Here is a 25,684-nt window from a genome sequence, read left to right on the forward strand (position 1 = left end):
TGTGCAAAACGTAAGGCACATCTGTGAGCAGCGGAATTTTTAATGCAATGGCATAAAGGCAAGGAGGAATTGGTGTATCATGAAAGGCTGTTCTGAAAAAGCTTTTGATTGGGTGCAGCGTGCTGTCAGTTACCGCTGAGCTAAACCCTGCAAAGGTAAGTGGCTGATGAGACACTTTGATAAAGAAGTGAGCCACATTCACCTGCACACTTCTCTTTCTTTCACTCACCCCTCCACCAGACTCCGTGATCTCCTCATCTCCCTCTATCTGAGCATCTCCCCATCGCCGCTTCATCTGTCCGTCATCGCCTTTGCACATCTGCCACCAAACTCCTTTTCTCCGCCCGGTGCTCGCTGGCCTGGCAAAAGCGCCGGTTCGCTCATAGGTTGGCTTTCTATCGATCGCGGCGCAGACACATCACATACCAGGAATGCAGCCTTTAACAAAGAGCAGGCCGTTGCCACAGCAACTACAAACCCTGACTCCCATCCACTCTGTGTACTCTGCCAATCAAATTAATGACAAGAAGAAGAAGGAGGAGGAACTGAGTCAAAACGGACATTTCTTTGATATCACTTCAGGACATGGTGAGAAACAACAAATGGAAGACAGTGGTGGAAATCCAGCTTCAGTTGTGTTGTGGCGAGAAGAGTTTAAGGTCTTCTCCGGCTCTCATGTGGACGGATTGCCTTGCTATATGCCGACCTGTCTTGGTGCTCATCCATCTGGTGCCGTGGTAACTGTCTCTGTCCGTCTGCCTTATTATCCATCCACAAACCCGCTCCTGTCGACGTGCATTCATCAGCCCACTTTTCCCCCTCAGACTCTCTGCCTCCCTGTTTAATAATTACAGTGCAGTTGTGCATGTGCTGCAGTGTGGAAGTCTGTGATCTGTGTGAGTTGTGCGTCATGCAAACAGCCTTCCCACAGCTGTGCTCAGGCACAGACGTAATATGCTTATATTGAATGTTACTGTACGGAATTAAGGTGAGACATCACTCATTCACTCATCTTCAACCTCTTACTCCAATTAAAGGTCGTGGGGGGCGGAGTCTATTCCAGCAGTCATAGGGCGTGAGGCGGGGTACACCTTGGACAGGATGCCAGTCTGTCGCAGGGCCACATATAGACCGGTCTCCCGGAAGGAACCCACACTCAAAAAAAACAAAACAAAAAAAAACAAACAAAATAGGCTCCTTGGATGAATGGAAGATTATGCAATTGAATTTAGTTGGGACTACATATTTATTAGATGGAATCCAAACCAGTGAATCAGTTTTTTGAGTGACTCAAACAAATGACTCACTGAATGAACTCAATTCAATTATGTGCAGGATTTCTGCGTAATAAATACATGTAGCCCCAACTCAAATAAAACACATCTATGCAAAATTCTGTAATTTAATTTAGTTGGAACTACATATTTATTAGATGGAATCCAAACCAGTGAATCAGTTTTTGAGTGACTCAAATGACTCACTAAATGAACTCAATTCCATTATGTGCAGGATTTCCATCTAATAAACATATGTAGCCCCAACTCAAATAAAACACATCTATACAAGATTATGTAATTTAATTAAGTTTGGACTACATATTTATTAGATGGAATCAAATCCAGTGAGTCAGTTTTTTGAGTGACTCACTTAAACAACTGACTCACTGGATGAACTCAATTCAATTATGAGCAGGATTTCCATCTAATAAAAATAAATTAAATTATCTTGCATGGATGCAATTAATTTGAGTTGGGGCTACATATATTTATTAGATGGAATCCAATCCAGTGAGTCAGTTTTTTTTTTTTTGAGTGTATCACTCAAACAAATGACTCACTGGATGAACTCAGTTCAGTTACGAGCAGGATTTCCATCTAATAAATATGAATTAAATTATCTTGCACGATGCACTTAATTTGAGTTGGGGCTACATATATTTATTAGATGGAAATCCTGCTCATAATTGAATTGAGTTCATCCAATGCATCCGTTTTTTGAGTGCACACAAACACGGGGAGAACATACAAACTCCACACAGAAAGGCCACAGGTGGGAATTGATCTCATGACCTTCTTGCTGTGAGGCAACCGTGCTACCTGGTAAGCCACCGTGGACACAACATGCCTCATAAAATTAAATTATCAAAATTATTACCGTAATCACACGTAGACACATTTAGCCATTTGTTTTGTGCACTAGGGGGCGATATTTTAACATACAAAAAAAAAATGGCTGTTAAAGCTTGATAGCCACCCAAATATTTTAACATACAAAAAAAAAAATGGCTGTTAAAGCTCGATAGCCACCCAAATTTCACTACAGTGACAAAATTTGGTTTCTCCTGCAATCCAAGCATTATAATGTTTGTCATTTTTGAAACATCTTGCAAAATTACAGCTCACTTTAATGATGACAACATATTTATCTGGGGAGAATTCCATAACAAATATTTTATTTGATTTTTAACGCCATCTGCAGGAGTGTGTGTGTGTTTGTGTGTGTGTGTGTGTGTGCATGCATGAGCTTTTAAAAGGACCGGAAGTTACTTTGATGCGATGTGTAGCGCTGACGTCCGTGAAAAGTCGTGTAAATCACTCCAGATGTATGGCGGTGTAATAGGACAGCATTCGCACGTTGTGAACATGCCTATGGAAGATATATCTGAATACTACTCTGTGGAAATAACAAAAACATGTGATTTTTCTTTTTCAAGGTTACTAATCCCCAAGTTGCTCAGGGCAAAATAAGATACAAATATTTTACATCAATGCATGAAAAACAGGAACAAAATCAAAAGTGGTGCATTTATAATTTTGTTGAGTAACCAACAGCAAAACCAATCAGATCTGTTTCTTGAACAGTAACACATGATTTCCAACATTTTATCACAATACACACAGAAATGTGGGTTGCTTCCAGGTACTCTGGATTCCTTTTACTTCCAGAGACGTGCAGATTTGGTGAACTGGAAACTCTAAATTGACTGCAGGTGCGAGTGAGAGTGACTGAGTTTGTCCATCAGGCCTGATGGACTCCAGCTACAGCCAGGTTTCAATAATGAAGGAAAGAATACAAAAGATGAAAACCGTCACCAGTCAAAATCAGTTTGAGTCTTGTCTTTTTAAAAGACATTATTTATCAACATCACCACCAAGATCTTTATGAAAAAAACCCAGATAAATTTATCCTCTTATAAAAAGCAGTCGGGTCTCAAACCAACGACCCCATCAATTAATGGACAAACAAACCCGAGCAGGTTTTATCAAAATCCTTCCCACAAACAGACAAACAAACTGCAAATGTACCAGCTCCCATTTCCACGTGGTTCTACGTGCTGTCTGCGTTTCTGTTCTCGCTTCACTCCGCTGTGCTCGTGTCCTCTGAGTTTAATTAGTCAGCAAGTAAAAATGGATGGAAAACAGCAGCGTGAAAATGTACAACATGGTCGCGCCACTGTGTTAACAATAAACAGGGAGAATACCGAATCCATTACTACACAAAATGTGTTTGTTTATTCATTTATTTGTTTATTTAACTGCATTGCACCTGCACAGAATTAACTAGAGATTTACTTTTGCAACACACTGGAACCACAGCTTTTCAGATTTTCTGGTAATGGGGCAGATGGTGGAAGGATGGAACAGCAGAAGGGGGGTGGGGGGGATCACTTCCAGCGTGTTATCATCACCAGTGAAAGGCTGGCGAGAAGAAAGAGAAAGACGGAGAGAAAGAGAGAGAGATAGGAGACTGTGCATGTTGTGGAATCAAACTGGTGTCGTACACAAAATGACCTCCGTTGGCACCAGTTTTCTTCTCTGTGGATTAATTGGTTTGCAGTAATCACATGGAAGCATCTCTTGTAACGTGACAATGATTTATAGTCATCGGAATGTGCGACATCTACGTCAAAACCACCGATGGAGAGAAGAGTCCCCCCCCATAAGAAAGAACAGATTAGTTTTCCCACCTCGTCCTCAACAACACCAACAAACACCCGGACAGCTCAGACTAAAACCAGCGCACAGCAGAACGATGGGAAGAAGTGCATCGCTGGCTTGTCTCTCACTTTATTAGTCACGTCAGCCACAGGGAAGGACTCGGACTCGTCAGACTCTAATTTTGGGTGCGTTATCCGGGTGTAGGACTCTCCTGCTGATCAGGACATTGCACATTAAGCTGGTGTTAAAATGTTATTGCCTTCCTCGTTATTATCTCTGTTCTATTTCTCTGTCCAAGGCGCAAGTATGGTACTTTGAGGTAATTTAGCTTGTGATTTGCCGCAAGTCAAGTCTGCGAGCATGTGCTTGGTTAGCACTTTGCCACTTCGACAACACCACAGAACCGCCAGGCAGACAACTGGTCCATTCCCACATCTATCAAATAACCATTAATCTGCCCCAGTTAGGTGAAACCTGGGCATCCCCTTGGTGTTCTCCAGCTACTGGGGTCCTCAACATTCAGGAACCTGCGCGTTGGATTGTACACAGAGAAGCAGGTCACAGGGACAAAATGTTGTAGCTGACGCTCCGTCACAATGCAAGTGATCCTCCTCATCTTAATCTCTCTTAGTAACTGCTTGTTTGATCCAAAGTTATTCCAGTGATACCCAAGGATCTTTTGAAGATGCCTAGTACCAAAGACATCCAGTCATGATCTTAGGTCACTGGTTAGCGTTCAAGGGTCATAACCATACAGCAAGACAGGCAGCACCAGGACCCTAAAGACTTGGACCTTTGTTCACCTGCAACAACGTCACCAAACATTACCTCAGGACTCCGTAAGCGCTGCCCAGGCACCACTCGATCCCAAAGGCAGAGCACCTAGAGGCTGCCAAGATTTGGCACCATGTAAATAAATGGAAAAGAGCTCGGAGAACTGAAGATCACCTGGTCTCGCCTTGCATGGTTGCTAACAAAAATAGTTTTCTTGTTCTTTCCTGAGTGATGCACTGTCTGTTTATTAATCAAGCTGATCGAGATGGAAAAGATTCAGGACATCTGATCTACAACATGATGACCTGTTTTTCAAAGGACACTTGTAGAAACTTGTGTCATGGGCAAGGTGGAAAACACACAGAAGCCCACAGAATTCTGGGTAAATGGTGATGACAATGGGGTCACTGAGAAGGGCAACAGCCTACAGGGTTCAACTTTTTGGGATTTGGCTCTGAATTGGATTAGATGCACAGTAAAAGCGTAGAAAATGTGACAGATGAAAAGGAACTGTAGGGTGACGCATGAGTCACCGAGGGAGGAAAAGAAAGATGAGGAGTGCAGAGTAAAAGATAAATCACAAATAGAGGAAGAAATGTGAACCACCGTGCTGGTAAGATTAGATAAAAGCCTTGTTTGCTTGTTGAGTCCCTGTGATTTCGGACTTTAAATGAGTGAAGCTTGAGAGCGTGATTATAGCTCTTGCAGGAAATCTCCGTAATACTGGAGCAAGACTTGGTGCACATATTGACTTCAATCTGCGGTCTGATCTGTCAAAACACAAACCGGTAAAATGCTGCTCGTTATCGCACCACTTTACAACTCGGGTTAGGGTAGGTTACCCTACGGAAGGAGAATGACAAATTTACAAGACAGAGGAGGGGTAAGGTACTCAGTAACAATGGATTTGGATGCATAACGCAATGCTGAAATACCCTCGGGCATATGAGCATAAACATAGGACACAGAATGTGACCTTTTGACCTCTTAAAACAGGTTAAGGTTAGCCATCTTTGAACCTGTCCAAGGTCTGTGTCCCAAGAATGCTCCCTGTGAATTTGAAGACCCTGGCAGTAATCGGACTGGAGTTATGCTAAACACAGATGGACGGAAAGACGCAATACCAGATCACCATATTTTGGCCTCGGGTAAAAATGGTCATTTTCATGTACAATTCTTGATGTGAGACATTTTACTAATGAACTGTTATGGAAATGTGTGATGTGGCAATGAAAAACAAATGTCATTGTATTTTCATTGTAGCGACTTTGACAGTTTCTTCACTGGGGGAGTCCTGGTGAGCCGGTGATACTGTAATTGTATGTATGTGCCAATTATCTCTAGTATTTGTAAATTTCACCTGTTCCAGATGCCAGAGGAAGGGTGGAGCTTCGAAAATCACTCCTGTATGTGGACCTGTTTTATTACGTAGATGATGATGCGAATGTCAGTGTAGCTACAGATTTTGACAGAGTTTTGTGTAGAGACGGTCTTTGGAAGAGTTGATTAATCTCAATCTCAATTTATTTATAAAGCACTTTAAAATGCACCAACAACCAAAGCGCTGTACACAACAAAAACAGGCAAGTTAAAATAATTTAATAAATAAAAAGTTACAGTTAAAAGCAAAAACACACACACACACACACACACACACACACACACACACACACACACCACACACACACACACACACACACACACACACACACACACACACACACACACACACACACACACACACACACACACACACACACACACACAAAAAAACAGTGTCAAGCTGTGTTAAAAGCCAAAGAGAAAAAATGTGCTTTAAGAGACGATTTAAAAGCAGAGAGAGAATCAGCCTGCCTAATATGCAAATGTTTAAATGTTGGTGGTAATGTGGCATGGATTTATAATTCTTGTTTTCATTTATTTCTTTTTTAATTTGATGATTTTCTGTTGATCGCTACAATTCTTGCCTTTTGAAACCATAAACTAAAAGCTAAACATTTTTGGTTTAAGACATCATAACGATCTACGGTGATTCAACAAAGTTTTTTTCCTTTTCAACATTTGAAAGATGTAGTATCTTCCAGAGTATAAATCGGAGCAGAATATAAGTCACACATGTCAAAAGTGCAGAGGAAAAAAAAAACATGCACAGGGTGCCTGGAGTATTCAGCTCCACTTATTATTATTATTATTATTAGCCTCCTAACCCACAAAAGGACCAGACCAATTCACCAAATCATCAAAATTGAGCAATCAGAAAAAAAGAGCAGAAGCTGAAGTACTTCCAAAATAAATAAATAAATAAATAAATAAATCCATCCACTGCAGACATTAGGACATTAGTAACAATCAAGACCAGAAAGTCTTGGTGTTTAATTACTTAGAGACCCTAAATTTCGATTTACATTTTCTAATTACTCTACATTGCACCTGTCAAAATGCCTCTTGAAGTGCAAAAAACAAAAACAAAAAACAAAACAAAATAAAACAAACACCTTATATATAGCACATGTCCTGTGCCGTTACTTAACATAAGGACTTTTAAATTCCAAAAATTAGCAAGATGGACAAATAAATGTGCACTGGACAACATATTGGATGTTATTTGCTGCAGTTTGGACAAAATAAATAGTCGGATGGACATGGACATGGCTCGCTAACCTCCAGCTTTAGAAAAACTACAATAAAAACATGAGTCCAGTTGATTTTTATCAGCTGTATACTTGTGGATTTTTGCACATACTTTTTTAAAAGTTCTACCATACTGAGAAAAATTCCTGAATCTTACCGTCTCTCTAGACATTTTTCTTGATATCTCTGTGTGTATGTTTTCTTGTCTTTCATTTTATTTTCCCCTGTGAATTCTCTGCAGACAGTGACATCACACATGGGCATTAAGAATTGTTTTGCCGGATCCAAATGATTCTTGTCCGGGGTTGTAATGCCGACGTGATGCAATGTTCTTTAGCAAGTTCATTTGCATATTGGTCTGTGATTGGCCTGTTCAAATTTGCGATGCAGTAAATAATTTGCAGGAAGGACAAAGACACCTGCTCCCGTCTGGGAGAGGGTCTTTTGTTGTTGTTGTTACTGTGCATTATAATCCTAGACGGTGTTAGTCGTCCTGCTGTTTCCTGCAGCCTTTTGACATTATGTTTGGAACACATTTACATGGATCCAATTATTTTTACACTGAGCTCTTTCCAAACAAGCCATTATTTTTTTTCTCCTCTACATAAATGTTTTTGGGGTTGACCCTTACCGCAACCAAATGTGCAAAGAAATGTGATGTGCAGTGTTGAGCTCAGTTTTAAGGCGTCTCTTTCCTTCAAAGTCCCATTTTTCACTTTTGATCACTGGAGCCATAAAGAGGCCACAGGATTTATTTGTTTTCTCTTGAAATATTAAATTTAGACACAAATGTTGTGCTTTGCTCTTTTCCAGATGTGGAATAATGGAATTATTCACATGACAGATTTTATTGCCACAGTGTGACCACAGAACACCCCCGTGCATGATAACTGACCCCAAATGACACGTCATTAAACTGGGCATCATTCCAGCATTTATGCAATGATGCACAAACAAACGTGCACACAGATTGCCTTTAAATGTGCTCGAAGTGGCTTGCACAGAATTAGAAACTAATTAACCATGATGTCTTCATTTCTATTCAAAGAAGGACACCGTCTGTCATCTAAAACTCAAATTACTGGATGATCACTGAGAAACGTCTCACATGGGCACCAACGGATCAAAGACAAAAAAAAGGTTGTTTTTTTTTAACCATTCTGAAACTGAATTTCTGAAGCAGCTGTTTAGTCACTGTTTGGAGGGTTTCAAGACCAAAGTATTTCTGAAGCAAAATATTTCCTTTAGTGTTTCACACATTTTAAAACCTAACTTTCTGATAAATTTCTGAACAAATTGTTTCATTTCAGTTATGACGGTTTCAAGAGAAGTATTTTTGAAGCAAATATTTCATTTGTTTCACGCGTTTTAAAACATCTCATTCAGTGTTTTGAGGGTTTCAGGGCCGTGGAAAAAAACAAAACAATATATATATATATATATATATATATATATATATATATATATATATATATATATATATATATATATATATATACACACACACACACATACATACACAAAAGATAATTTTTTGATATATTCTGGGAGTAGTTTCTTTATATAATGTTTTCAGGGTTTCAAGAAAATGTTTCATCTAATGTTTCAAGTACTTTAAGACAAAGGAGCCATTTTTTGGAACAATTACTGAAGCATTTTATTCATTTCATGTTTTGAGTGTTTCAAAACTGAATATTTTTTTAAAGCAAATGTTTCATTGAGGACTTGAAGCATCAAAAAATAAAAGCTAATTTTCTGATATTTTCTTGGAGAAATTTATTTGTATAATGTTTTCAGGGTTTCAAGATAGTGAATCTTTTGTTCCCCAATAAAATGTTTCATCTAATGTTTTAAGTACTTAAAAACAGTGGACCATTTTCTGAAAAACTCATGAAGCAATTCTTTCATTTAGTGTTTTGTGGTTTCAAGACAGTGAAAATTTTATTTGTAGCAATTTTTTCTTTGTTGTAGAATTTAGATTTTAAAAATGTTTTCAAAAAAGTAAGTGTTTCATTTAGGGTTTTGAAGCTTCAAAAAAGTAAAGAAATTTTAAGCAAATATATTTTATAAAGCCCCACAAAGTGTGGAGGTTTTTAAAAAAGGCCTAAAGACATTTTTATTTCAAAAGGCCTTTTAGATATTTTATCTTTTGAAATGGTTGCATAAAATCTGTTTTTAAATCCTTGCTGTAGCACTTTGAGATTTCTTTGAAATGTAAGGTGCAATACAAATAAAATGTATTATTATTATTATTATTATAAGCATTTCCAGCATTTCAAAGTAATATATTGTTTTCTGAAGCACTTGTTTCAAAACAGTAAACCACTTTCAAATGCAACTGTTTTATTTAGTGTTTTGAAGGAATGTATCTTTTTTTCGAGGTAGTTAATCTTTTTTTGTAAGCAATTCTTTAATTTATTCTTTCAAAACAATGAATCTTTGAGTCATTTTCTGATGTCATTTGTTCAAAGAGCCTCATCTTGGGGGCCACAATTTGGGCTGAAACGATTTTTAAGCATTTACAAAACAAGATGGATATTTTCAAATCATTTGAAGAAGTGAATTACAGTTAAACCTTGCTTTGTAAATGACATTTTAATGAAGATATTAGTGCTGAAAACAACTGCTTATAATCAATATTTGCCCGATAAATGGCAAGAACAATCAATGTTGTGACAGTAATGCATCGACAGGTTGGCCAGCTGCCGATAAACCCAATCGAAGAAGAAGAAGAAGAATCGATTTATCCAGCATTTCATACAGAGATCTGTGTCTTTTCTTTGTGTTGAGAAAGAGCGGCTGGCCAGACAAAACTAACAAACTCAAGATTGTCACCTCAGGCTGAGCTCGCCTGATTTCAGAACATTCTGGGCACTAATCAATCAAGAAAATTAGTTGTTCTCAGCGTCCACAGAAGCCACAAAGACGATGCAGACAAAGTGATGCAGCGGCTTTAAAAGTCCTTCTAAGACTTCCTCTGCAGACACAACAATAACATTAATAATAATAATGTGCAAAATATTCAAAATAATGCTAAGAAGACAAAGGTATTTTGTGTTTGGGGTGTTTGTGGCGCTCTGCAAAAATGAGTGCAAAAATGTCAGCGGTGATCATGGGATGCTCTCGGGATTCTCAGGCTGAACCATGTTCTTTTTTGGCTAATTAGTGCCCGTGCATTCAGACTCTGCCAATTAAACAGCTCCTTTCTGCACCGCCGCTCTCCAGCGGTGCCTTGGTGAGCCATCAATGTCCCATCTTGTGGCTCGTGGTGCATCTGCCAACTGCCTGCTCACAAGTGAGGTTATTTTACCCTGCAGCCTTGCAATTTAGACAAGTTACTTATTGTTTGCTGCCACTGACAGACAGGAGGGGAGGCGGCATGATGCTGCTGCCTGCTCCAGCCTCCAGTGCTGAAACACAGAGCTCAGCCTGTGATGTGGTTTGCAGCACAGTTTATGTGAATGAACAAGAACAATGAGAGACTGCAGACCCTTGGAAACATGACGTTCGGTCACCTCCTGTGACAACTGCAGGGAGATGTTCTCCGGCTCGCTGTATCCGAGCCGAGAAGGCTGTAAAAATCACTCTTACAAACGAGTTAAAGACAAAAGTGTCAACTGATGACGCAAAAACAATAACACATTAATGACTGCCTCCCAATGACACAGACCTGAAGAGCTTCTGAAGAGGCTCCAGAGTCTGCAGGAGGAGCAAAGTAATCACATGAATTATTCAATATTTTGGCTCATTCAGCTACATTTCACGTCTAAAATGCAATACCAATCTCTCTCTCTCTCTCTCACACACAATACCCTATAATGACAACATGAAAAAAGTTTATTTAAGGTTGTTGCAAATTTATATTAAAAAACCCCCCTAAGAAATCACATGCATATAAGTACGAGGTCAATTAGAAAAGAAACCGACCTTTTTATTTTTTCAAAAACTATATGGATTTGAATCATGTGTGATTGCGTCAGACAAGCTTGAACCCTCGTGCGCATGCGTGAGTTTTTCCATGCCTGTCGGTTGTGTCATTCGCCTGTGAGTAGGCTTTGAGGGAGGAGTGAGTGGTCCACCCCCTTAGCGGATTTTAATTGTCAGGAAATGGCGGAACGATTTGGGCTTTTTTTCCATCAGAATTTTTTCAGAAACTGTTACAGACTGGCAGCTGGAAAACATTAGAAAAATTTATCTGGCTTTCGGTGAAAATTTTACGGGCTTCACAGAGAATAAGGACTGTTACTACAGCTTTAAGGACGGCTTTAAAGACGCTCGGCGCGCCGCGCTCCGTGCCGCCATCGAGAGCCACAAACCACCGCATCATTTCTAAACGGATGGCTCTGTGGATCCAAGACCGTCGTGTGCACTTTCTCTGGTTATCACAAGAGCTGGACATCAATGATTTTCCGGCAGATTTCACTTTTAACAAGAGATTTTGTCATGGAAAGCCGAGCGGAGGCTTCGCGCATCACGACCGATTTGCTGATAGAGCGAGACAAAGGAACACCTCCATTTTGGTCTCACAGAACGGCTTTGAGATGGCGTTCAGACAGCTGTCGGTGGTTTTTCCATCGAGTGATTATCCGAGAAATTGTGGATATGCCTGACCATGCCAGAACATATCCCGTGAGGCTTCATCACGGCGTTGCTGTGTGCCATGCGGCACCGCCGCGACGCGCGAAGCCTCCGCTCCTCTTTCCATGACAAAAACTCCTGTAACAGTGGAATGTGCCGTTCATTTCCAAACTGGACGCTGTGTTTTATCCGGGACGTCGTCTGACTAGCACAGGAATTGTGAAAAGACGTGGACATCAGCACTTTTTCGGCACATTGAGACAGACGTGCGGAGGAACTGAACGCCATCTCAAAGCCGTCCTGTGAGACCAAAACGGAGGTGTTCCTTTGTCTCGCTCCATCAGCAAATCGGTCGTGACGCGCGAAGCCTCCGCTCGGCTTTCCATGACAAAATCTCTTGTTAAAAGTGAAATCTGCCGGAAAATGGCTGATGTCCAGCTCTTGTGATAACCAGAGAAAGTGCACACGATGGTCTCGGATCCACAGTGCCATCCGTTCAGAAATGATCCGGTGGTTTGTGGCTCTTGATGACAGCACGGAGCACAGCGCGCCGAATGTCCTTAAAGCCATCCTTAAAGCTGTAGTAACACTCATTTTCTGAAGCCCGTAAAATTTTCACCGAAAGCCAGATACATTTTTCTAATGGTTTCCAGCTGCCAGTCTCTAACAGTTTCTGAAAAAAATTCTGATGGAAAAAAAGCCCAAATCATTCCGCCATTTCCTGACAATGAAAATCCGCCGAGGGGGTGGACCACTCCTCACTCAAAGCCTGCTCACAGGCGAATGACGCAACTGACAGGCGTGGAAAAACTCACGCATGCGCACGAGGGTTCAAGCTTGTCTGACGCAATCACATGTGATTCAAATCCATATGGTTTTTGAAAAAAAATAATAAGGTCGGATACTTTTCTAATCAACCTCGTATTCACAGCCTTTGCCATGAAGCTCAAATTTGAGCTCAGGTGCATCCTGTTTCCACTGATCATCTGTGAGATGTTTCCACAGCTCACTTGGAGTTCACCTGGTGCAAATTCAGTTGATTGGACATGATTTGGAAAGACATATACCTGTCAACATATAAGGTCCCACAGTTGACAGTGCATGTCAGAGCACAAACCAAGCCTGAAGTCAAAGGAATTGTCTGTAGACCTCTGAGACAGGATCGTCTTGAGGCCCAAATCTGAGGAAGGGTACAGAAATATTTCTGCTGCTTTGAAGGTCCCAATGAGCACAGTGGTCTCCATCATCCACAAATGGAAGAGGTTCAGATATACCAGGACTCTTCCCAGAGCTGGCCGCCGGTCTAAACTGAGCCACTGGGGGAGAAGGGCCTTAGTCAGGGAGGTGAGCAAGAACCTGATGGTCACTCTGTCAGAGCTCCAGCATTCCATATAGAGGGCATGCCTTAGTAAAAGGCACATGGCAGCCCACCTGGAGTTTGACAAAAGGCACCTGAAGGACTCTCAGTCCATGAGAAACAAAAGTCTATTGACTGATGAGACAAAGATTGAACTCTTTGGTGTGAATGCCAGGTGTCATGTTTGGAAGAACCCAGGCACCATCCCTACAGTGAAGCATGGTGGTGGCAGCATCGTGCTGTGAGGATGTTTCTCAGCAGCAGGAACTGGGAGACTAGTCAGGATTGAGGGAAAGATGAATGCAGCAATGTACAGAGACATACAGGATGAAAACCTGCTCCACAGCGCTCTTGACCTCAGACTGGGGCGACGGTTCATCTTTCAGCAGGATAATGACCTTAAGCACACAGCCAAAATATCAAAGGAGTGGCTTCAGGACAACTCTGTGAATGTCCTTGAGTGACCCAGCCAGAGCCCAGACCTGAATCTGATTGAACATCTCTGGAGAGATCTGAAAATGACTGTGCACTGACGCTCCCCATCCAACCTGATGGAGCTTGAGAGGTGCTGCAAAGAGGAATGGACCAAACTGTCCAAAGATAGGTGCACCAAGCTTGTGGCATCATAGTCAACAATACTTCAGTCTGTAATTGCTGCCAAAGGTGCATCAACAAAGTATTGAGCAAAGGGTGTGAATACTTATGTACACGTGATTTCTTAGTTTTTTATTTTTAATAAATTTGCAAAAAAACAAAAACAAAAAAACGAAACAAAACAAAAAAAAACACCCCACAAAAAACATTTTTCATGTTGTCATTATGGGGTGTTGTGAGTAGAGAGAATATTGAGGGGGGAATATAAATTCATTCCATTTTGAAATAAAACTGTAACATAACAAAATGTGGAAAAAGTGAAGCGCTGCGAATACTTTCTGGATGCACTGTAAGTCGTTAATGGATCACTTGACAAAATTCAAATGCATCTGCAGTAATGGTAAATAGTGTTGCATAGTGGCCATGTTTCTAAATTCAAATTTTTTATCCTACCCATTGATACAATGACCAAGCTGATTGTTTTTTCTGTATATTTCTTGTATTTTATTTGTTATTAACATTCTTATGATGATGTCAACCTGTCTATTGTGATGTGTGCTACTGCCTTTCTTGGTCAGGTTACCCTTGCAAAAAAGGTTTTGATCTCAATCGGCTTTTATCTGGTTAAATAAAGGTTATTATTATTATTATTATAAATGTCCACCAGGAGGAGATATTGCTCCATTTCAAGAACCTTGAGTACAGGCTGCTGTAGGACATGATGACAAACCTGTTGCTTATAGTCGTGTACATACAGTACTGTGAAAGTTTTAGGCACATGTCATGCATCATAAAAGCATTAAAAAGTTTGAAAAACTGATACTCAAATAAATGACATGTGATGAATTTCAACTTTGACAATAATTGACATGACAACTCAGTTTGATTTATGTGTGATTGTTTGGTATATAAATCTCACCAGTATAGGTCACAGGACCTCAAAACTATTTGAAGGATAATGCAACTTAAAGTATGAGTAATTGTGTTTTGTAATCATTTTAATATTGCATGATCACTTGCAACTGTGTTTGTGTGGTATTCTACTGGCCAGTATACTTAAAATATTATTATTATTACTACTACTGTCATTATTGTTATTATTTCAGAATTAAAAAAATATATATAGCTCACATACTCACTTTTGATGGAACTGATTTCGTGTCAACATGCCCTTGACAAGCTCTTGGTAAAATCTGACTGAATGTGCATCAATGAAAAATGTCCATCAGGTAGCGATATTGCTCCATTTCTAAAACTATGAGTACAGGCTGCTATGGGACATGATGAACCTGTTGGTTATAGCAGGTGTATGTGTGTATGTATCCTCCAGACATGTAAATGAAGCCCAAGATGACTTGATAATGTTCATATATCCATCTCAACTTGTCTGAGGGTAATTGGTTGTAAATGTGATGATTTCTATATAAAAAAATCCTTGTATTTAGCTTGTCTAATTAGGTACTCCCCCTAAAAATTGAAGGACTGTGTATAAAAGTGGCTGAATTTCCTACGCAGTTCATGAGATATTTATGTTCAACTCCTTAAATTAAAGCTGAAAGTCGGCACTACAAGCACATCCTTATAGTTTCACTTTAACTCACTGGAATCATGCTCAGAGACAAAATTACAAAAAACTGGGTCAGTACTACTTATGTATCTGACTGTATGTGGACTCCATGAGACGAGAAGCAGTTGATTATGTTTCTCTATGAATCAAGAAGAACAAGAAGCAGCATGTTTTATAGGAGATGGCCCACTGTGTTTCGCACAACACAGAAAAAGTAGTTAATATAGCTGCAAACCTGACAGGAGATATGGAAGAAGACTATATACATATACACACACACACACACACACACACACACACACACACACACACACACACACACACACACACACACACACACACACACACACACACACACACACACACACACACACTCCTCAGCCGCTGAGGTACACCTTTGTTTTACTGGGTTGGACCCCCTTTTGCCTTCAGACCTGCCTTAATTTTTCATGGCATAGATTCAACAAGGTGTTGGAAACAGTCCTCAGAGATGTTGGTCCTGTTGTGAAAGTGTAGGAACACGGACCCACAACAGGGGGCACAAATGAACGGACAATGGAGGAAGTCAAATAACAACACTTTACTGTTGTGAATAAGCACAACAAACACAACGGATTACAACAATAGACAAAGAAGTCAATTCACAAAAATGTGTCACGTGGGCAGGCTCGAAGATAAGAGACGTCTGTCCAAAGCAGAACCGGAACCACACGATTTCCTCCGCCACCGAACCCCGGGAATACTGGAGCCGCCAAGTCCCGAACTCCCAGGTGGCCACTGCCTCCGCTTGTCGGATCTGGTACTGCTGGCGAGGAACAAAAACAGTTAAATGTGGGTGCGTTTGCACCCAGCAACCCGTATGGTGGGAAAACCACCTCCACCTCTCGTTGGAAGAATGTCTGCTATTTAACGCACAGAAGTAATAAAGGGTTACTGTCAAAAAAGACAACACAGTCAGCTGAGTACGGTACCTTCTAGGTAGAGCGATATCTCGGCAAAGAGGTGGAGATGTCGTCCTGCTGATATACCACTGTTGATCAGATGATTGGTGACAGCTGTTGTAGGCGATAAGTGACAGCTGTCACCCCGGCTGCTCCTGTGAGGCGGCAGCACCCTCTGGTGCCTGGAGCCCGCACTCCAGACAGGGCGCCCTCTGGTGGTGGTGGGCCAGCAGTACCTCCTCTTCAGCGGCCCACACAACAGGTCCTTATTGACATGATGGCATCATGCAGTCACCCATTCAACCAGTCTGTCCATTCTCCTCTGACCGCTGACATCAACGGGGCATTTTTGTCCACACAACTGCCCCCACTGGATATCGTCTCTTTTTCAGACCACTCTCTGTAAGCCCTAGAGATGGTTGTGCATGAAAATCCCAATAGATCAGCAATTTCTGACATACTCAGACCAGACCACCTGGCACCAACAACCAGGTAACGTCCAAAGTCACTTAAATCCCCCTTTCTTACCCATTCTAATGCTAGTTTTGAGCTTCAGAAAGTTGCCTAAATACACTGAGTTCCCATTTGGGAAAGTGCATCTAAACCTTTGACTGGTTTATATGTAAAATGTATATATGTGTGTGTGTTTATGTGTATAGTTAACTATATTTACTGACCTTGTAGAAAATTTTGATAAAATCTAAAACTAGGTAGGCAAAACTAATTTAGTTATTTCCTAGGCAGCCCTGTCCAAAAGTGTATCCAGATTGGGTTCCGTGGATATCGCGCTTTATCCCATGTCATTCTTTTCATGCGACATTCTGTCTCAGCACTGTTACTGCTGCTGAAGGGCACTCATACACTAATCACACTGTGTGAAATGATTGCTTGCAAAGATGTTATTGCTTCCTTTCAATGGCAGCAAAAAGAAAAATCAGATTTTTCGTGGAGTGTCGAGCGGCATTGTGTTTCGCTGCTTATCTCGACGAGTGTCTCATAGTGTAACACATTATTCTCACCCTCTCTCTTGTTGTTGCTTATAAATCAGTGTTACTTGAAGGACACTCACCATATTAGGTTTCTCTCTAATTTTAGTTTCGGGAGGTAGAACTCATCCATTTTTCATGGATTTCACGTGTACAGCCGCTGATTTACAAGCCTCCTTCTCATCCACCAAAATGAGAATAGTCATATATTACATTGGTTTTCCAAACAAGAAATCTACAGCATTTTACTTCACCAATGAAAAACGTATTGTGAAAATTGTTGGAGTTATAGTCTTTGTTCATAACATTAATGTGATAATTTTGCTTGATTTAGTGACTGTCAGTACTATTATGCCAAAAATAACTGACTACCTTTTTATGGCAAATTAAGAAATTGTTGGTTCTCAGGAAGGGAAGAAAATATATATATTAAAATTAGGTAAAGACAAAAAAATATATATCGTAGGCCTACTTGGTTTTCATTAAAAAACAAAACCAAACTGAAGGGCATGATACAAATGATGAATGTTGTTTTTCCTAGAATACTTTTTGCAGTAGTTTGGAATAGTTTCAGATCATTTACAACGAATTAGACCTGCAGTGAATAATCAATTAGTAAAATTGATCACAGCTATTTTCATAATCAGCTGCACATTGAGTTATTTTTATTTTTGAAAAGCCCAAATTTTGATCATAGCTTTGTCATCATAAATGTGAATATTTTTTTGTTTTACTGACTAGTTTCATTCCTGTTCTCTGAAAATAAACTGAACTGGGCACCGTGGTCTTGTTTGAGGGTGGGCGATAAAGGGGTTAAATCAAAGAGCATGTGACACAAAAAGTGTTCTTACGGGGACAACCCCATATTCATTATTCCCATTAAATCTTGTTAAAACGTACTGACACAACCTCTCCTATTTGCCTCGTCTTTGTTTTTCCACTGGGAACCGAAAAAAAATTGCACTTTTCGCGACTGCTTCGGTGACTGCAGCTGAAAACAAAACATTTTTCCATGTGAAGCGATGCTGTGTTTGTGCTGCGCACTGGCAGGCTGTCCCTGGAAATGGTCAAATCCCACAATATCATGCAGGGTTTCAACAAGATTGCGGTGTCCCATAGTTTGTGGACAAAACAAGACATATTATTGGGTTTTGGAAAACACCGATTGACATTTTTCACCATTTTCTGAACCGAGTGACTGACGTTACATGTCAGATTAGGGTCACGCGCCGTTCTCTATGCTTGACAAAGGCAGTGTCTCGAGATGGACAGTTGGCCCCTGGTTGCCGGAGTGTGGTTGCCCACAGCCCCTAGTGGCTAGATTGTGTCTAACTGTAATTAGGACGGGTCGGACGCAAATGACAAATTTTGCTGTATGACAAAAAAGACCCTTCTTTTTCTACAGAACTGTAGGTCCTGGTTTCAGGTATGACATTAAACTGCATCCAATGGTGAGGCAGCTTTAAGGGAGAGGTCGCGCTTTGGGGCGGTGTGTGTGTGTGTGCGTGAAGTTGCTCTTTGTCAAAGTTGTTATAAAGCCCAGATATCAAATGGAAAGACAGACTCACCACCAATCAAATCCAGTAGCTAAAATCAAGCATCACCAACCTCAACAGATAGTCCATGTTCTTTGGATGAAGAAAGAAAGACTACCAAAGCAAATTCTGTATTCTAAATGCAGAGAAGCAACAAGAGGACAGTTTGGGATTAAAAAAAAAAATGGTACAAGGATCCATTCAGTGCTACTCTCCAGAAATCTGACATGAAACCATCCAACTGGGAAACATCTTCAAGTGAATGGACCAACAAAGGATTTGCCAACAATGAATAAATTTCAGACTAAACAAAAAATCAGACACAGAAACCAAATGAGAAGCACACAAGAACAAGAATTATGCAACAAACAGAAGATCAGAGGGAAAGTGGGCTTTTGGAAGAAAATGGAATTCAAGAAGCCATCAAAGAAAACATCTTGGTCCTCATCTCCATCGTGAGAATCACTGTTGTTAAGGGATCCTGAAAGTGCAATCAGAAGATATGAATGAAAAGCACTGTGGGTATCAACAAGCCCCCCGCCACACCACAGCCCAGGAACAAAGAAAGAAAGACAGAAAGAAAGGAAAAAGTCTCACCGTGACCTTTCTGTGTCTTGGTTTGCACAATGTAATACACGAGTTTCTTCTTTCTAAAAGTGAAGGCGCTGCCACGTTTGCCTTCGAAACATTGTTCCTGTTTCAATTTCAGATGACTCAACATGGCAAAGGCGCATGGCCACTTTTAAAGGTCAAGTGTTAACTTACATCTACTCTTTACCTCTAAAAATAAATGGAAAATAGAGCCCCTCGATCTTCAATGGGCTCTTGTTGCCAAATTGCTACATTGGTCACAACGCTCTTGGGAACCACTTGTACTGTCGTACGAGGGGTCCGTTGGAATATTATGGTGTCTATATTGATCCGAATTATTGATTAACACCGGCCCTTGATTTTTAGATTTGGCAGGCACTTCTTTGGAGTTCGAGGGGGGAACGAACAAACAATGGAAATGAGTTCAAACACCTCATAAATCAGTCATTTTTAATTTACTTTTGGAAGCTAAACAAAAATGACTGACTGCTTCTTGTCTTTATGTTGCGTTCAGAAGAGTTACAGCTCTATTTAACAATACAGAAAAATAACCCTGAGGCCACAGGAATATTGCTTTAATAGAGTAATGATATATTGAAACAACTATGTTTAAGCCATTGTGCATTAATACAGAAAGTAACACAGCCTGCTTTCTGTGCATGAAGTTTCAGAATTCATGGCAATGACAAAAGAAGAAGAATGTACATAAATAAATCACAGCAATGAAAATCAGTGGATTCAGGCTTTCATTTTTTTCTTCAACTAATACTCTCAGATCCAGGCTCGTCATTCATCCTGTTGTATGTTAGCTAGCTGGCTAACATACAACAGATACTGTAAATAGACAGACAACTAGCTGGCTAACATACAACAGATACTGTAGATAGACAGACAACTAGCTGGCTAACATACAACAGATACTGTAGATAGACAGACAACTAGCTGGCTAACATACAACAGATACTGTAAATAGACAGACAACTAGCTGGCTAACATACAACAGATACTGTAGATAGACAGACAACTAGCTGGCTAACATACAACAGATACTGTAAATAGACAGACAACTAGCTGGCTAACATACAACAGATACTGTAAATAGACAGACAACTAGCTGGCTAACATACAACAGATACTGTAGATAGACAGACAACTAGCTGGCTAACATAGAACAGATAGGGTAGATAGACAGTTAACTATCTTGCAAGACAGTTGTGTAGCCTTTTAACTTTTTAGAAAACATTTTGGCTTTATCCCAGTTTACTATACTAGGACAAAAGCAGTGTGCACGATCCGTAGGGTATCCAACTACTACCGCCATAATGTGCAAACCAACAACGCTACGGTATCCCTGACGCAGCTGGAGCCTGGTAACTGAAGAAGAAGTAGTTCCCAGGAAAACTCATAGACGATAGCAGACATACATTAAAACAGTCATGGCATCTGAGGGGCTGTAGCATTGCACAAGTATACATAATGGAAGGAAGTTCTAACAAACAAGTCAGTTAGAAGTTTTTAATGTGATGAAATAATTGATATATGGTCCACGCACCAATCCATTAAAGAAACCACATATGTGGGTTCCAGGGGTATACCTATGTGGGTCCCATGTGGTTTTTAAATGGGTACCGAGATACATTACTATCTTGGTACCTTTCACAGCAATACATTGAATGAATGGAGCTTACAATGAGGTAAAAGTCAGAGTTCTCCTCTATCGGTTAACAGTATCATGTTCTCTCTGAGTACACTTCTAGTTAGCGTTTGAGGTCAATCCTTTGGAATGTTACTAAACCATCCAAGTTGTCTGGATCCCATCATTTCCTCGTTGAATCAGCCTATCTAATGCCATCCTTAGGTACTGGAAATAAGATTCAACCGCTTCTTTCAAATAATCATAATGGCTGGAAAAGTTTTTTTTTTTTTTTTTTTTTTAAATGGTCCGCTCTCATTTTGAGTATTTTGCCTCAAAGCTTACACTCTACTCGCTCCCCGGAAAGTCTTCTGCACTTACAAACTGTGTCAGCGTGACACCTCATGTTTTCTTTCTGTTCAGCGCCACATTTCGAGGAAGTAGTTTTGCCTGATAGCATTTATTAATAACAAGCATTTGATGAAAGCTTGAGCTTTGCTGCGTCTCTGGAGCTGCTGATTTTGCAGACAGATGTTTGAACGCATATGGACGTTTTGTGCCAAAGTTGTTCTTGTTTCCAGCAGATTGGTTTGGACTAAAAAAAAAAAAAAAGCTGCAGCAGGCTTCTCAAATGAAATTTCTAAACAACATAAACTAAACATTTTGCGAGTACAGAAGGGAAAAAAAAATTGCACTATTTTTGACATCTGTTTGATTTGTAAATCATTGAGGTCATCCCCAAGTTTATTCTTTGTCCATGTACAGTACCTTGCAAAAGTATTCGGTCCATTGGTATTTCACACATTTTAATTTAGGCCATTTCAAATACAAAATGTATAAAACATTCTAAAATTATCTTTCTTAAAGTCAAACTCAAAGTAAATCTCTACAGTTTGATACAAATTAGATTCAGATTCAATTTCTGATTATATGCTTGAGTAAATTTGGTTTACAGTGAAGACACAGAAACACAGAACAAGACAAAGTGATGAACAACAACGATGACCCCAAGATAAAATAAAAAGCAAGATGAGTTCAAACATCAATAGATTAAAAAGTCTAAAAACATGTCATACCAAGCCAAAGGATAAAAAATAAAAATAAATAAATAAAAATTAATTAAAAATATAAAAGCCAAGATGATGGGTTGCATAAGTAATCAGCCCCTTTGGTATAATAACTGTAAATCAGTTTAATTGCCAGTTTTCTTCAGATAAGTCAGGGGATGGATACATAAACATTTCCAAGTCACTGAATATGTCTTGGACTTTATTTACATCAGTTATGAAGAAATACAAACAGGCACTCTATGGTAAATCTGTGTGGAGTAGACAGTTCTCAAAAACTGAATGACTGTGCAAGAAGGAGAAGAGTGAGGAAAGCCACCAAGACACCCAGAAGAAGTTACAGGCTTCCCTGGCTCTGATTGAAGAAATTGTGCACAGTGCACATTTTGCATTTTGTATCACCAGTTATACAGCTTCATGATGAAGTGGTACAGAGGAGGATTTTCTTTCACCAAAACATTAAATCTAGGCTTGCTTCTCAGATGTACCTTCTGGCAAATTGTAGCTGAACTTACAGGTCTTCTTTTTAAGAAAACCCTCATCTTCAGTGGTTGTGCCAGACTAATTTAGATGCCCTTTTAATTTTAGAACTTGTACGTGAGGCATGCGCCTGAGCCAGATCAAAGTCCCCAGACAATTTGAAGGTAATCAGTTGTATTACAGTGTACCTAAAGTCTGTGAAATCAGACCCCAGGATAGCCTGAAACTGATCTTGGATCAGTTAAATGTATCTAAAATGTTTAAAAAAGTATTTGTCATACTAAAAACTGTTGTTTACTTTAAATGGAAAGATCTGACATTTTGGGACAGTATGTTATGCAAGTTCTGTATCTACATCTGTTACAGTGAAAGATTTTTTTTTTTATTGAAAATGTTTTAATGTTGGAAATATCGTCTGTGCTCCAACAGAAAATTCTGTTCATCTTTGTCAGTTTTTATACCTGAAGTATGATGGCATTTTAAGGCCACATTGAGTTTTTTTGTTTGTTTGTTTGTTTTAAGACTTTGGGAATAAAGTCATAATATTACAAGAATAAAGTCGTAATTTTAAGACTTCGAGAATAAAGTCGTAATTTTACGAGAAAAAAATAAAAAAAGCTTGATTCAGGAAATGAAACATTGACAGCACACAAAACAGAGTCCGTGACAATTCTCCTCTCTGCAGAGTTTTTCCTCTCATAAAATTATGTCTTTATTCTCCTAAAATTATGACTTAATTCTCGTAATATTACGATTTTTTTCTAATAAAATTAAGACTTTATTCTCGTAAAATTACAACTATATTCTTGAAGCTTTAAAATTATGACTTTATTAAGACTTTATTCTCGAAGTCTAAAAAAAAGGAAAAGAAATCAATGTGGCCCTAAAATGCCGTCGTACTGAAGACAGGCACCAACGTATCAATGAAAAGTGTGAATTGGACCATTTACACTGAAAAATTCCAGATGAAAGGAAACCTGGCTCTTGGGGCATTTAATAAAACTGATGCACGACTTTTACGGAATATTATCCACTATTTCACTCACTCTCACTCATCTTCAACTTATCCAGGATCAGGTTGCAGGGGTAGCAGCTCCAGTAGGGGACCCCAAACTTCCCTTTCCCAGGACACATTGACCACCTCTGACTGGGGATCCCGAGGTGTTTCCAGGCCAGTGTGGAGATATAATCTCTGCACCTAGTCCTGAGTCTTCCCTGTGGTCTTGTCCCACCTGGACAAACCTGGAAGACCTCCCTAGGCATGCCCAGGAGGCATCCTTACCAGATGCCCGAACCACCTCAGCTGGCTCCTTTCAACGCGAAGGAGCAGCGGCCCCCCATGAATGACCGAACTTCTCATCCTATCTCTATGGGAGACACCAGCCACCCTCCTAAGGAAGCCCATTTCAGCCACTTGTACCCTCAATCTACTTCTTTCGGTCATGACCCAACACTCATGTCCATAGGTGAGAGGAGGAATGAAGATTGACCAGTAGATTGAGAGCTTCTCCTTTGGGCTCAACTCCCTTCTCGTCACAATGGTACAGCAGAGCGAATGCAATACTGTCCCTGCTAATGAAAAGTAAAACAACTGTAGTAATATTTTTATGACAAATTCAAAGAGAAGCTGTATAATCTATTGCAAATACATATTTAAAATATCATGACTTCGATATGAACCTATTAAACGTGGGTGTAAGACTGCCTGCACACTGATTATCATTCATACACTCACACTTCACACTCTGCATCATTCAAAAATATTACATTGGAAAATACATATTCTTTCATGGTTTTCCAAAATTTTATGGTGGAAAATGGTGTTTTCTAAAATAATTAAGTGTATTCCTTTGCTGGTTTGAAAAACAAGCTCTTTGGTGAACAACGTTCACTTTCGGTACAAAGTTCTTTAAATTTCCCAACATGGTCTTGGTAATCTTCATCTTCTTCATCCCCAAACACAAAAATGTGTTGAGTTTTGTGTATGGTACCCCTTAAACCACCATTTCCACTCCAGTCAGGTAAAGGTAAGGTTTCCTGGAGGGCCACACTTTTCCGTGACTCATGACCAAGTTGTACCACTTCTAACACCATGTACAAGTAGTCGCAGTATCAGTACAAGTTATTTTCAGTGGAGGCCTTTTTGTGATGATGGCCATCTGTGGGTCCTCAGCTTTTGATGTAAAGAGATGCCTGCGAAGACGCTAAGCTCAATGGATAGAGGTGTTGGGCGATAACACTACTTTTGCGGGAAAACGAAGATCCACGTTTTTGAGTCCTGGTATTTCCTGTCTTTCTGTATGGATGTGAGACTTGGATACTTAGCAGTGACCTAAAGTAGCAACTGGATGTCTCTGGTACTCGGATTTGAGTACAGCTGGAATGACTTTATGAGAAACGAATGGTGACTTAGGGAGACCAAGATGAGGACTATCATGTCTGTTGTGAGGGCTTTCCAGTGATGACCTTTTGGCCATATAGATGACTACATGATCATGTGTCTCAGTGTCAAGGACCACAGCAACTGGAAAATGCCGAGGATCTCCCATTTTTCACCAGGCTGCAGCAGATAAATGGAATTACGGCTGTCTGCCTGGGTGTCTGCTATGCAGGACCTGGGGCAGTTCCATGGTGTGATGGATAAGGGGATACACAGGATTACCTCATGCTCCTAGACCTGACCTGCTTTTTGTATATGTAAACTAGGAGTTTAGACCAGGGGTGCCCAAGTTCGGTCCTTGAGATCTACCTTCCTGACAGTCTTAGTTGTCACCCTGTTCCAACACACCTGAATCCAATGAAAGCCTCTTTAGCAGACTTTTAATGAGCCTTTCATTGGATTCAGGTGTGTTGGAACAGGGAGACAACTAAGACGGACTGAGACGCAACAGCAAAATCACGATGCAACACCATATATACTGTACACTCCGCGATAGCCTGATGACTGCCCATAATCCCGTAGTCTCTAGTTTGTGCCCTCACTTGACAAATGGTAAAAATAAACAGATTGTG

At 40.1% G+C, this 25,684-nt stretch overlaps 1 protein-coding gene across 3 annotated transcripts in view; it reads right to left on the bottom strand.

Annotated features, from left to right (window-relative positions):
- Window positions 1–25,684, bottom strand: part of lingo2b (leucine rich repeat and Ig domain containing 2b) — an 81,595-nt gene that overhangs the window by 15,051 nt on the left and 40,860 nt on the right. Inside the window, exons 1-2 of one of the 3 annotated variants that reach the window (XM_034195334.1) lie at window positions 4,146–4,158; window positions 209–212 (exon numbers count right to left, since the gene is read on the bottom strand). The exons of 1 other annotated variant lie outside the window; for it this stretch is intronic. The gene's annotated coding sequence lies outside the window, so the exon portion shown is untranslated. Of the gene's footprint in view, window positions 1–208; window positions 213–258; window positions 627–4,145; window positions 4,159–25,684 lie in introns of those variants that run through there. One more of the 3 variants, XM_034195335.1, reaches the window with a different exon arrangement.

This window comes from Thalassophryne amazonica, chromosome 19 (genome assembly GCF_902500255.1).
Source record: "Thalassophryne amazonica chromosome 19, fThaAma1.1, whole genome shotgun sequence".
NCBI classification, from domain to species: domain Eukaryota; kingdom Metazoa; phylum Chordata; class Actinopteri; order Batrachoidiformes; family Batrachoididae; genus Thalassophryne; species Thalassophryne amazonica.